This window comes from Vigna umbellata, unplaced genomic scaffold, assembly GCF_029865625.1.
Source record: "Vigna umbellata cultivar VRB3 unplaced genomic scaffold, Vumbellata_1.0 scaffold_738, whole genome shotgun sequence".
Classification (NCBI taxonomy): Eukaryota; Viridiplantae; Streptophyta; class Magnoliopsida; order Fabales; family Fabaceae; genus Vigna; species Vigna umbellata.
Genome location: NW_028274505.1, coordinates 24050 through 39019, shown reverse-complemented (window position 1 = coordinate 39019; position 14970 = coordinate 24050). Strand labels below are relative to the sequence as shown.

The 14970-nt window shown below is 40.3% G+C and overlaps 1 long non-coding RNA gene across 1 annotated transcript; it reads right to left on the bottom strand.

Moving 5' to 3' along the window:
* Positions 1-9265: 9265 nt before the first annotated feature.
* On the bottom strand, positions 9266-12006 carry LOC148190583 (uncharacterized). The gene is made up of 3 exons (XR_015783168.1): positions 11607-12006; positions 11411-11500; positions 9266-9582 (listed from the first exon to the last, which is right to left on the bottom strand). It is a non-coding gene; the product is annotated as an uncharacterized LOC148190583 (long non-coding RNA).
* Between the last annotated feature and the right edge of the window lie 2964 nt (positions 12007-14970).

The following is a 14970-nucleotide window of genomic DNA, read 5'->3' as shown; positions in this document are numbered from 1 at the left end:
AACGTTCGGCCACCTATTTTGTAAGGCCGTTCGTCTTAATCATCTCTGCTTGTATTTTGGTGCACGTTAGTTTATATATTTAAGAGCGTTCACTCTTGGTTTCATTGTATGCGTTTACACGCGTCCTCTGTACTGATGCCGTTAGGCTTTTTAATCCAGTTTAATGTAAAGACTGTTTGTGATTACTGTTAATTGTAATTAATTCTGAATTATAGTGATTACTGTATTTTGGGATGTTACAATTACTGTCAAATCTGTCATTTATTTTCACTGCTGAGTCACCTGACTGCTTCCATAAATGCACCGCGCCAAACGTTCAGTGCATTAAAAACGCACTAAACGCTGCATGCAAGAGCGCCACTTGTCACGTAGAAGTTTCGGAAGTCAGAAGTGAGAGTGCAGGTGTCAGCAGAGGAGACGCTCGTTCGTTTGGGCGTGAAAATTAACAAAACTGAGTTTCGAAAAAACGCTCTCTCACCTGCACGCACTCTTCTTCTTCCTCAGAACCAAACCTTTCATTTTCTCCAACTTCTCTCTATAACCAGTTCACCTTCTCTCTACGATAACTCCTTACCTTCTTCTCCGATCAACTTACAGCACCGTAGGAACGTTCGCCCAGCTGTGAGCTTTCTTTTGGACCGAACAGCTTCAAGAACTGGAACTGGTAAGTCCCCTTTCCGTAGCTCGTCTTTAGGGTTCTGGAAAAATAGGGTTTTTAGTTGCATGCAAGCATGTATTCTAAGTGATCTGTATTCCGTGGTTAGATTGTGTTCTGGAAGTGTCAAGAACCTAAGAACAACGTAGTTGGACGAAGCCACATTCACATCTAGGACAAGTTTGATTTCCAATCCGGGTAAGGGAAGCTTATATGTTTAATTTATACTTGTGTGTGGTATGAAAGAATGTTATGAAGATATGTATGTGGGCTGTTTGAGTATGCATGAACGAATACTGATTGTATGGATGAATATGAATTCTTATTTGGTTGATCCGCATGTTGGTTTGATATGTATGGAAGATGGATGATTAATGTAATGTATGAGTTATTAATGTGATAAATTCTATAAGATCTGTAGATTAATACTGGATGTGAAGTTATGAAGTATGAATCTTATGAAAAATGAAAAGTTAAGATAGTTGGAAAAATCTGAATATGATAATTCTCTCTATGATAAATTACGTTCGTCATCGTACGGTCTTATACCGTTCGGTTTCTCTGACAAAGACTTAGAGTAGAATTCTTTCATTTGGAAAGAGTTCGGTTTGAGAACGAGCGCCTTCATTGAATTACTATGTTTGAGCGTTCGGCTCAGCATAGAGTTGTAGTATGCTTTAAATTAAATAATATTGAATTAAGAAACGTTTGGTCTTATACCAAGCGTTCGTCCTAAATAGCGTTCGGTCTGATACCGAACGTTCGTTCTAAATAGCGTTCGGTCTTATATCGAACGTTCGTCCTGAGTAGCGCTCGGTCTTCTACCTAGCGTTCGTCATAGTCAGTGCTCGGTCATGTAAGACCCTATAAAATTTAGCAATGATAATTCTTTGTTAAACCAGATTTATGAAGTATAATCAAATGCTTATCCTATTAAATCCCATTTCAAATCTGCTGAAATATATACTGTTATGGTGTGCACTAATACAGTGCCACATCGCGCTCTGAAGCACGCACCACTGCACACATTCAGTGCATTAAAAACGCACCAATCTGTGCATGCACACACGCCAAGTGTCACGGGAGAGAATTCCAAATCAGAGTTTGATGTGCAGGTGGCAGACTGGGAGACGCTCTCCTGTTTGACGTGGAATCCACCCAAAATTCTGAGTTTTGAGAAACTCTCTCACTCACACGCACACTTCGTCTTCCTCAGAAAACCACACCTTTCATCTTCTCCAAACTTCTCTCTACGAACCTTCATCTTCCTTCTACCATTACTCACTTCATTCAACTCCAATCAGTTTTCTGAAACCATAGAAACGTTCACGGGGCAGTAAGCTTCGAATTGATCCGAACCTCTTTAGATCCTGTAACTGGTAAGTTCCAAACCATAATCTAATTCTAGAAGTTCTAGGAACACTGTTTCAGTTGCATGCAAAGAATAAAATCTGAGTTTCTGAGTCTCTTTGGTTAAATCTAGTTGAGGAGCGTAAGAAAGAGCTGATTGGGTAGAAATTCATAGTTGGACAGAATCAAGTTACACTGTTAAAAGTTTACTGCTAGACCAGGTAAGGGAAGTTTATATGTTTAATTTATACTGTTTGATTTATGATCTGAGATGCATATATGGAAAGCATGATGTGTGAGTATTTAGAAACGTTTACTGATATGGAATATGATTTCTGGTTTGTTTTGCATGTGTGAAAAATATGAAGTTGAGTTGTTAGAAATGATCACTGATATCTGATATGCATTCTGGTTTGGATGAATCTGTCATGAACTGATACGGCTTGTATGAATTATATTTGATGTTGAATTTGATTTAAATGCATGTTGAGTTGATTATGGATGAATGGAGAATGGCTATTTTGTGGTTGGAATGATTTTAAATGTTGAAATCTGCATGATGATGATGTTTGAAGGGAATTAAACCTGAAATGGAAGTATAAAGTTGGAAAATGGAAATCTGGAAAAATTCTGCTAAGTGTGAAAAATCTAAATTTTCTGATCATTCTCTGTTGCTAAAAGGTCGTTCGTCACTGTACGGTCTTAGACCGTTCGGTTTTTGGTTAACATGACTTAGATTGGAATTCATTCATTTGGAATGAATTCTGCTCGAGAACGAGCGTCCCCCAATTGAGTGAATGAGCGTTCGTTCTGCTCAGTATAGATCAATATTTAAAACTTTATAAATAAGTGACGTTCGGTCTTAAGTCGAGCGTTCGTCCTCAATGACGTTCGGCCTCATGTCGAGCGTTCGTCCTTATTGTTGTTCGACCTTATGTCGAACGTTAGTTCTAGAGAGCGTTCGTCCTTATACTGAACGTTCGTCCAAAGTTGGCGTTCGGTCCTATACCGAAACGCTCGTCCTATAAAGCGCTTGGGTTATAACCAGCGTTAGTGCTGATTCGTGCTTGGTCATTGACCTAGCGTTCGTCCACAGCAGGGTTCGGTTTCTAACTGAACGCTCGTCCTTATTATTGAGTTCTGAGCGAACGTAATTGATGTTCGTCCAAATTGAAATTCTGAACGTTCGTTCTTTGACTGGCAGTGCTGTTTTTCTGAAATTCAATTATATTGGTTGTTTATCTAAACATTTTCTTACTGGTTTTATCCTTTGGATTCTACCTGAACTCTGTACACTCAAAATCTTTCTAAGTATCATCCACCTCTTTTAAAGATCAGTATTTTCAAATTATTAAGTATTGAAACGTATTAAGTGAGTACACGGTTCGTTTCTTTTATTCAGAAACGCGTGGTCAAAAGTACTGTAATACTTTCGTTTTATTTGATCAAAGGATGAATGTTGTAAAATGTTAAGGGAATGAAACACAGAATGAGAAAGGGAATAAAGAGAACTGGTTATTATGAACGAATGATATATTTTGAAGAAATTATTGGAAGTGGATATTAAAGAGCGTTCCAAGGAGGAACGTCTCTGATGTGTTGAATGTGAAATATTGAATGGTAAAGTATGAACCTGGATAAGTTAGGACTCGCTGTCCGTCCTGATATTCCGTGATACTCATCTTCACGTAGAAGGGGGTAGTCATGCGTGGGAATGGCAGGAGGTTCTTCGTTCATCGCTTAGATATGGGCGAGGGACTAACCTCGAGTGGCAGCTGTTTAATGTTACCCAGTTACTACATCACTCGGGTGCATGGACGCTTGTAACTACATGGTTCATACAGTCCGGACAGTCTGTCTTTTATATTTATTTTATGATTGCGAATTGATAATTTATGTGCTGCACGCTTGAATTGATATGTGAACGTATGTTTTAATTGTATAAATTAAATATTATAAGCTTACCCTTGCGTTTTCCATTGTGTTGTCTATTGTCCATGTACTTCCGTCTTGTCAAATGCAATGATCATCCGTTGTGGATGTGAGCAGATGGTGGTGCATCCCTTGAAACAATGCTGGAAGAAGAAAATTTGGAGGATGCCAACTTGGTAGAAGTGGAAGTTAAATCGGAGCAGTAGAGATTAGATCCATAGTAGCTGTTAGTTATTTTCTGTACTGTATTTTAACAGTTCTGTGTACAGTACTGCAGACGCGTTTTATCCAGAACTGTTTTATATTTTGATTAGTTTATGAACACTGTAAAGTGCTGTACTGTATTTTGGTATACTGTATATAATTATGCAGACATGAAAATCAGTACTGGTTTTAGTAAATTAGAGGAATTCTGAACTTTGTAAGTTGCACTGTAATTTGCTGTTTTATTTTGGAGCAGCTACTGTAAATATTAGCCAGTAGGCTTTTATTTCTGTTTTAATGCAAAGACTGTTTATGATTACTGTTAATTGTAATTAATTCTGAATTATAGTGATTACTGTATTTTGGGATGTTACATTTATTGGTATCAGAGCAGTTTTGTTCTTGTTAAAGGACACTGTAGGGTTATGAGTGCACTGTGTTTTGCTGTGTGCTTATTGTATGTTTAATGAGTTACTTTATTTTAACTCTTGAACATAACTAACGTTAGTTGTTTTCTCTGTATCCAGAGAACAAATGGCACCTAGATTGCCTCCTCCTCCTCAACCGAATGAGTCCGAGACGTCCAGCAACACTAGATTGTTGGAAACCGTGGTGGAAAGACTGCATCAACAGAATACCACGTTACTGGAGCAGAATGCTACCTTGATGCAGCAAAACCAAGCTGCTATGCAAGGTTTGGAGGCTTCGCGTGTTAATTCTGAAAACACGCAAAGACAATTGATGGAGATACTGGCTGCAACTAGAGGTGCGCCTGGAGCATCTTCTTCAAACGCTGCCCAACCAAATGCCGAATGGAGCTTGGAGAGTTTTCTCCAACACCATCCATCTAAATTCAATGGAAAGGGCCTCCCTGATGAGGCAGACCAATGGTTAGGGGACATGGAGAGAATCTTCAACGCAAAGAGGTGTCCGGACGAGAACAGGTTGTCTTACACAGAATATTTGTTGACTGGGGAAGCAAGCCATTGGTGGGCGAGCACAAGAGCTATTCTGGTAGAAGCTCAACGTCCTGTCACTTGGGAAGTATTTCGTAGTAAGTTTTACGAGGAGTATTTCCCTGACAGCGTACGGTTTGCGAAGGAAGTGGAGTTTTTACAACTGGTTCAAGGTGGGATGACAGTTTCAGAATATACCAACAAGTTCAAGCACCTTGTTCGGTTTTATACGATGGCCACCAACGAGGAGTGGCAGTGTAGGAAGTTTGAGAACGGCCTAAGGAGTGACTTGAAAGTCATGATTTCAAGCTTGTGCATAAGGACATTTCCTGCCATGGTTGAGAGGGCTAAGGTGTTGGAGAAGAACATGGCAGAGGCTGAACGACATAAGAAACAGCAACAAGTGAGTAGGGGACCAATAGTGTCCAGAGGAGGTTCTGTTCAAAGAAGATTACCTTACGCTCGTCCAAACCAACCAGCTAATACAAGCGGATCACAAGCGATCGTTCCTGTTGGACAGCCTGTACAAGGGAACGTTATTTGTTACCGGTGTGGAGGACCACACTATAGAAATGCATGCCCTCAACTAGCTGGAGGAAAGTACTGCAGTCTTTGTGGAAGGAACGGACACTCAAATAACGAGTGTAATATGAGTGGACGGGCAGTGACGAGACCACCTGTTGCTGGAAGGAATCAACCGAGAGGTGGTAGAGCACAAGCAGCAGGTCGTGTGTATGCAATAACTGGGGCGGAAGCAGCTAACTCAGGTAACCTTATAACCAGTGAATGCTTGCTGTGTGGAGTATCCTGTCATGTGTTGTTTGATTCGGGGGCGACTCACTCCTTCATCTCGAAGGCGTGTGTTGAGAAATTGGGATTAGTGGAGAGGAATATGCAGTTCGACCTGGTGGTTTCTACCCCGGCAGCTGGAGAGATTAGGACGTCTACTGTATGCATTAGATGTCCTATTGTGGTTGAGGGACGTAGTTACAAGGTGAATTTAATTTGCTTACCTCTCCAAGGGTTGGAGGTGATTCTAGGGATGGATTGGTTGACCACCAATCACATTCTTATAGATTGTGGTAACAAGGAATTGGTGTTTCCTAATGATGAGGAAGAAGAGTTAACAGTAACGCTTGGCCAGTTGAAGGAAGATATAATGGAAGGTGCAAGCTGTTTTCTCATCATGACGCATGAAGACCAAGAGCTTGGAGATTTGAGACATGAACGAACGTCCGCTATTGGCAGTCGAGAGAGAACGTCAGTTGTGGAGGAATTTATGGACGTTTTTCCAGATGAGATACCAGGGTTGCCTCCTGTTAGAGAAGTTGAATTCACCATTGATTTGGTGACAACGGCAGCCCCTATATCCGTTCAGCCATACCGGATGGCACCTGCGGAATTGGTTGAACTCAAGAAGCAGATTGAGGAGCTTATGGAGAAACAATTCATTAGACCGAGTGTGTCACCATGGGGAGCGCCTGTACTCTTAGTGAAGAAGAAGGATGGCAGCTCTCGGTTGTGCATAGATTACAGGCAATTAAACAAGCTGACCATCAAGAATAAATACCCTTTACCAAGGATAGATGATTTGCTAGATCAACTGCATGGAGCTGCAGTGTTCTCAAAGATTGATTTGAGATCCGGTTATCATCAAATCAGAGTTAAAGATGAAGACATCCATAAGACAGCGTTCAGGTCACGGTATGGACATTATGAATATGTGGTGATGCCATTTGGAGTGACTAACGCTCCAGCCGTGTTTATGGAGTACATGAATCGCATCTTCAGGCCCTATTTGGACGAGTTCGTAGTTGTATTCATAGATGATATTCTCATCTATTCCAAGACCGAAGAGGAGCATGAGAAACATCTTAGACTGGTACTTGGAGTGTTACGTGAGAAGGAATTGTATGCAAAATTATCTAAGTGTGAATTCTGGATGAAGGAAATCCAGTTTTTGGGGCATGTGGTGTCGGTTGGAGGCATTGCAGTGGATCCTTCAAAGGTGAGAGCAGTGTTAGATTGGAAGAGCCCGCGTTCGGTCACTGAGGTGAGGAGTTTTGTTGGACTTGCGGGCTACTACAGACGCTTTATAGAGGGGTTCGCCAAGATAGTGGCTCCTCTTACCCAGTTAACTAGGAAGGATCAGCCGTTCGCGTGGACTGATGTGTGTGAGGAACGTTTCCAAGAGCTGAAGCGTAAGTTGACAAGCGCTCCTGTGCTGATCATTCCAGACACGTCCAGACCCTTTGAAGTGTACTGTGATGCGTCTCATCAAGGTTTGGGCTGTGTGCTTATGCAAGAGAAAAGGGCAGTAGCGTACGCGTCTCGCCAATTGAAGATTCATGAACGTAACTATCCAACGCACGACTTAGAGCTGGCAGCAGTCGTTTTTGCATTGAAGATTTGGAGGCATTTTCTATACGGATCAACATTCCAAGTCTTCAGTGACCACAAGAGCCTCAAATATTTATTTGATCAGAAGGAGCTGAACATGAGGCAGAGGCGTTGGTTAGAATTTTTGAAGGACTATGAGTTTGAGTTACTCTATCATCCCGGGAAGGCTAATGTAGTGGCAGACGCCCTTAGTAGGAAGGCAGTTCATGCCTCGTTGATGATGGTGAAAGAGTTGAGTTTAGTGGAGAGTTTCAGAGATCTAAGGTTACAGTTTGAATTGGAGCCAAGTAGTATCAAGTGCTGTAACCTTAGAATATCCAGTAACATATTTGATCGTATCTGGGTGAAGCAACGTGAAGATAAGGAGATGGTAAAGATCTTTGGTGCTCTCGGTACAGACAAAGCCAAGGAGTTTAATGCTGGGACGGACGGTATGCTACGTTACCTTGGCAGAACGTGCGTTCCCAATGATGGCGAGCTGAAACGAATTATACTGGAGGAAGCGCACCATAGTCGTCTTAGCATACACCCCGGTATGACTAAGATGTACCAAGATCTCAGGCGTTCGTTCTGGTGGCCTGGGATGAAGAGTGATGTTGCACGCTTTGTGGCATCTTGTTTGACTTGCCAACGTGCTAAGGCAGAACACCAACGTCCAGGAGGATTGCTTCAACCATTGGAGATCCCAGAGTGGAAGTGGGACAGCATTTCTATGGATTTCGTGACCCATCTGCCACGTACGGTCCGGAATCATGATTCAATTTGGGTGATCGTGGACAGATTAACGAAGAGCGCACACTTCTTAGCCGTGAATCTGAAGATGTCAATGACAAATTTGGCTAAGTTGTACATCAAGGAGATAATTCGTCTTCATGGAGTGCCTTCAAGCATAGTTTCTGACCGAGACACGAGATTCACATCTCGGTTTTGGCAATCTTTGCAAGGTGAATTAGGAAGCAGGCTGCAGATGAGTTCAGCATATCACCCTCAGACGGATGGACAGTCTGAACGTACAATCCAGACTTTAGAAGACTTATTGAGGACGTGCGTCCTGGACCACTTAGGCGCTTGGGATGAAGTATTGCCACTGGTGGAATTCACGTATAACAACAGTTTCCAGTCTAGCATTGGTATGGCGCCTTTTGAAGCACTTTATGGGAGAAGATGCCGAACACCACTTTGCTGGTTTCAAGAGGGAGAGAACGTGCTAACTGGACCTGAGCTCATCCAGCAAACAACCGAGAAGGTTAAGTTGATTCAAGACAGGTTGAAAACGTCTTTGAGCAGGCAGAAATCCTATGCTGATAGGAGGAGAAGACCACTGGAATTCGCTACAGGTGATCATGTGTTTCTAAGACTGAATCCAATCACTGGAGTGGGAAGAGTTGTGCGTCCAAAGAAGCTGTCTCCTAAGTTCATAGGGCCGTATAAAATTTTAAGGAAGATTGGATCAGTAGCCTATGAACTTGCGTTGCCTCCTCAATTATCAAATCTGCATCCAGTCTTCCATGTGTCTCAGCTTAGGAGATACATATCTAATCCTTCTCATGTATTGGAACTGGAAAACATTCAACTGCGTCCAGATAGAACGTTGGAACTGCAACCAGTTCGCATTGAAGATGAACGCACCAAGCTGCATAAAGGAAAGGATATTCGTTTGGTGAAGGTAGTGTGGGATGCTAACACTGGAGATTCAACGTGGGAAGTGGAGATGTAACATCCCAAAATACAGTAATTACTATAATTCAGAATTAATTACAATTAACAGTAATCACAAACAGTCTTTGCATTTAAAACTGGATTGAAAAGCCTAACGGCATCAGTACAGAGGACGCGTGTAAACGCATACAATAAAACCAAGAATGAACGCTCTTAAATACATAAACTAACGTGCACCAAAATACAATCAGAGATGAATAAGACGAACGGCCTTACAAAATAGGTGGCCGAACGTTATAACTATGCTAACATGTACAGCCTAAATCAAACGAGCACTCTAAGGCTCGGCCTTTACTTCAACTTCAACCAGATTGGAGTCGTCCAAATTTTCTTCTTCCAGCATTGCTTCAAGGGATGCACCACCATCTGCTCACATCCACAACGGATGATCATTGCATTTGACAAGACGGAGTATACATGTACAGTAGACAACACAATGGAAATGCAAGGGTAAGCTTATAATATTTAATTTATACAATCAACACATACAGTTACATTTCTAAACACACATACAGCATGTAATTCATCAAATAATAATCATATAAAGGCATATAATAAGACAGACCGTCCGGACTGTATGAACCATGTAGTTACAGGCGTCCTTGCACCCGAGTGGTGTAGTAACTGGGTAACACCAAACAGCTGCCACTCGAGGTAAGTCCGTTCTTACGTCGCCCATGTTAACTTATGGACTAAGGACCTCCTGCCATTCCCACGCATGACTACCCCCTTCTACTTGAAGAGGTGTATCACGGAATATCAGGATGGACCAAGCCAGCATTAACTAACCACAGTCATACTTTACCAATTCAATATTCAATCATATAAGAGACGTTCCTCCCTGGAACGCTCGTAAAAATCCAATTCCAATAATTCGTTCAACATATCATTCGTCCACATTAAACATTTCTCATTTTCACATTTTCATTCTATGTTCCACTCTCTTAACATTAACGTCATGCATTCTTTACTCAAATAAAACGAACTTATTACAGAACCTTTGATTTCACGTTTCTGAACAAAAGAAACGAACTCTTATTCACTGATGGACATTAAGAATTCTTAAAGAATTTAGATGAGATTGAATTTAGAAGTTCAGAATAATACTTAGAAGATGTTGAGTACAAGAACTTTAGGTTGAATCAAAAGAAATAATTATCTTACAGAATAACTTAGATAAATAACCAGAATATTTAAAGTACAGAAACAACTCTTACTGTCAATGAATGAACGTTCAGAAATTTACTTTGGACGAACGTCAATTACGTTCGCTCAGAATTCAATAATAAGGACGAGCGTTCAGTTAGAAACCGAACCCTGCTGTGGACGAACGCTAGGTCAATGACCAAGCACGAATCAGCACTAACGCTGGTTATAACCCAAGCGCTTTATAGGACGAGCGTTTCGGTATAGGACCGAACGCCAACTTTGGACGAACGTTCAGTTTAAGGACGAACGCTCTCTAGAACTAACGTTCGACATAAGGTCGAACAACAATAAGGACGAACGCTCGACATGAGGCCGAACGTCATTGAGGACGAACGCTCGACTTAAGACCGAACGTCACTTATTTATAAAGTTTTAAATATTGATCTATACTGAGCAGAACGAACGCTCATTCACTCAATTGGGGGACGCTCGTTCTCGAGCAGAATTCATTCCAAATGAATGAATTCCAATCTAAGTCATGTTAATCAAAACCGAACGGTCTAAGACCGTACAGTGACGAACGTCCTTTTAGCAACAGAGAATGATCAGAAAATTTAGATTTTTCACACTTAGCAGAATTTTTCCAGATTTCCATTTTCCAACTTTATACTTCCATTTCAGGTTTAATTCCCTTCAAACATCATCATCATGCAGATTTCAACATTTAAAATCATTCCAACCACACAATAGCCATTCTCCATTCATCCATAATCAACTCAACATGCATTTAAAACAAATTCAACATCAAATATAATTCATACAAGCCGTATCAGTTCATGACAGATTCATCCAAACCAGAATGCATATCAGATATCAGTGATCATTTCTAACAACTCAACTTCATATTTTTCACACATGCAAAACAAACCAGAAATCATATTCCATATCAGTAAACGTTTCAAAATACTCAAACATCATGCTTTCCATACATGCATCTCAGATCATAAATCAAACAGTATAAATTAAACATATAAACTTCCCTTACCTTATCAAGCAGTTCACTTCAATTGTTTAGAGTTTCTTTCGTGCTCTTACAGCTTTCTATCAGACTTTCACTCAACCACCTCCACTTAATCTAACACACCAAAACCGTAAGCAGATCAGACTTCTAACTTATGCATGCAACCAGAATTTTGGTGTGCATGAACCAAATGGACGAAGGTGCAGAGATGAGAACTTACCAGTTCAGTTCTCAATTCTGTTCGGATCAGAATGAGGTTCACAGTGCAGGGAAGGTTTCTATGGTGTCTGAAACAAGATCAAAGGTTTTCTGGTGAATTTTCTTAGGAAGAAGATGAAAACAGTTTAGAGAGAGGGCAGAGAATTTTGGAAGCATAAATTCTGAGAAGAAGATGAAGCATGCAGGAGGAAGAGGGAGAGTTTTTCCAGAATTATTTTTCTCTTTCCCTGCAGAATAAACTCCCCATCCTCCACACGCCACTTGTCTCCCACTAACCTTCTCAGAATGCTCCAACCGTGACACATGGCAGGCGCATGCAGTGGAAAGGTGAGTGCATTTTGACGTGTCACGGTGCATTAAATAGTGATCAGAGATTGATTTAATGTGTACTAATTATCAGGTTCTCACAGGAGAGTGCAATGAAGGATTTATATCCGCACTTATTTTGCTTATAATTTCTGAATTTTCGAGGACGAAAATTTTTGTAGTTAGGGAGAATGTAAGACCCTATAAAATTTAGCAATGATAATTCTTTGTTAAACCAGATTTATGAAGTATAATCAAATGCTTATCCTATTAAATCCCATTTCAAATCTGCTGAAATATATACTGTTATGGTGTGCACTAATACAGTGCCACATCGCGCTCTGAAGCACGCACCACTGCACACATTCAGTGCATTAAAAACGCACCAATCTGTGCATGCACACACGCCAAGTGTCACGGGAGAGAATTCCAAATCAGAGTTTGATGTGCAGGTGGCAGACTGGGAGACGCTCTCCTGTTTGACGTGGAATCCACCCAAAATTCTGAGTTTTGAGAAACTCTCTCACTCACACGCACACTTCGTCTTCCTCAGAAAACCACACCTTTCATCTTCTCCAAACTTCTCTCTACGAACCTTCATCTTCCTTCTACCATTACTCACTTCATTCAACTCCAATCAGTTTTCTGAAACCATAGAAACGTTCACGGGGCAGTAAGCTTCGAATTGATCCGAACCTCTTTAGATCCTGTAACTGGTAAGTTCCAAACCATAATCTAATTCTAGAAGTTCTAGGAACACTGTTTCAGTTGCATGCAAAGAATAAAATCTGAGTTTCTGAGTCTCTTTGGTTAAATCTAGTTGAGGAGCGTAAGAAAGAGCTGATTGGGTAGAAATTCATAGTTGGACAGAATCAAGTTACACTGTTAAAAGTTTACTGCTAGACCAGGTAAGGGAAGTTTATATGTTTAATTTATACTGTTTGATTTATGATCTGAGATGCATATATGGAAAGCATGATGTGTGAGTATTTAGAAACGTTTACTGATATGGAATATGATTTCTGGTTTGTTTTGCATGTGTGAAAAATATGAAGTTGAGTTGTTAGAAATGATCACTGATATCTGATATGCATTCTGGTTTGGATGAATCTGTCATGAACTGATACGGCTTGTATGAATTATATTTGATGTTGAATTTGATTTAAATGCATGTTGAGTTGATTATGGATGAATGGAGAATGGCTATTTTGTGGTTGGAATGATTTTAAATGTTGAAATCTGCATGATGATGATGTTTGAAGGGAATTAAACCTGAAATGGAAGTATAAAGTTGGAAAATGGAAATCTGGAAAAATTCTGCTAAGTGTGAAAAATCTAAATTTTCTGATCATTCTCTGTTGCTAAAAGGTCGTTCGTCACTGTACGGTCTTAGACCGTTCGGTTTTTGGTTAACATGACTTAGATTGGAATTCATTCATTTGGAATGAATTCTGCTCGAGAACGAGCGTCCCCCAATTGAGTGAATGAGCGTTCGTTCTGCTCAGTATAGATCAATATTTAAAACTTTATAAATAAGTGACGTTCGGTCTTAAGTCGAGCGTTCGTCCTCAATGACGTTCGGCCTCATGTCGAGCGTTCGTCCTTATTGTTGTTCGACCTTATGTCGAACGTTAGTTCTAGAGAGCGTTCGTCCTTATACTGAACGTTCGTCCAAAGTTGGCGTTCGGTCCTATACCGAAACGCTCGTCCTATAAAGCGCTTGGGTTATAACCAGCGTTAGTGCTGATTCGTGCTTGGTCATTGACCTAGCGTTCGTCCACAGCAGGGTTCGGTTTCTAACTGAACGCTCGTCCTTATTATTGAGTTCTGAGCGAACGTAATTGATGTTCGTCCAAATTGAAATTCTGAACGTTCGTTCTTTGACTGGCAGTGCTGTTTTTCTGAAATTCAATTATATTGGTTGTTTATCTAAACATTTTCTTACTGGTTTTATCCTTTGGATTCTACCTGAACTCTGTACACTCAAAATCTTTCTAAGTATCATCCACCTCTTTTAAAGATCAGTATTTTCAAATTATTAAGTATTGAAACGTATTAAGTGAGTACACGGTTCGTTTCTTTTATTCAGAAACGCGTGGTCAAAAGTACTGTAATACTTTCGTTTTATTTGATCAAAGGATGAATGTTGTAAAATGTTAAGGGAATGAAACACAGAATGAGAAAGGGAATAAAGAGAACTGGTTATTATGAACGAATGATATATTTTGAAGAAATTATTGGAAGTGGATATTAAAGAGCGTTCCAAGGAGGAACGTCTCTGATGTGTTGAATGTGAAATATTGAATGGTAAAGTATGAACCTGGATAAGTTAGGACTCGCTGTCCGTCCTGATATTCCGTGATACTCATCTTCACGTAGAAGGGGGTAGTCATGCGTGGGAATGGCAGGAGGTTCTTCGTTCATCGCTTAGATATGGGCGAGGGACTAACCTCGAGTGGCAGCTGTTTAATGTTACCCAGTTACTACATCACTCGGGTGCATGGACGCTTGTAACTACATGGTTCATACAGTCCGGACAGTCTGTCTTTTATATTTATTTTATGATTGCGAATTGATAATTTATGTGCTGCACGCTTGAATTGATATGTGAACGTATGTTTTAATTGTATAAATTAAATATTATAAGCTTACCCTTGCGTTTTCCATTGTGTTGTCTATTGTCCATGTACTTCCGTCTTGTCAAATGCAATGATCATCCGTTGTGGATGTGAGCAGATGGTGGTGCATCCCTTGAAACAATGCTGGAAGAAGAAAATTTGGAGGATGCCAACTTGGTAGAAGTGGAAGTTAAATCGGAGCAGTAGAGATTAGATCCATAGTAGCTGTTAGTTATTTTCTGTACTGTATTTTAACAGTTCTGTGTACAGTACTGCAGACGCGTTTTATCCAGAACTGTTTTATATTTTGATTAGTTTATGAACACTGTAAAGTGCTGTACTGTATTTTGGTATACTGTATATAATTATGCAGACATGAAAATCAGTACTGGTTTTAGTAAATTAGAGGAATTCTGAACTTTGTAAGTTGCACTGTAATTT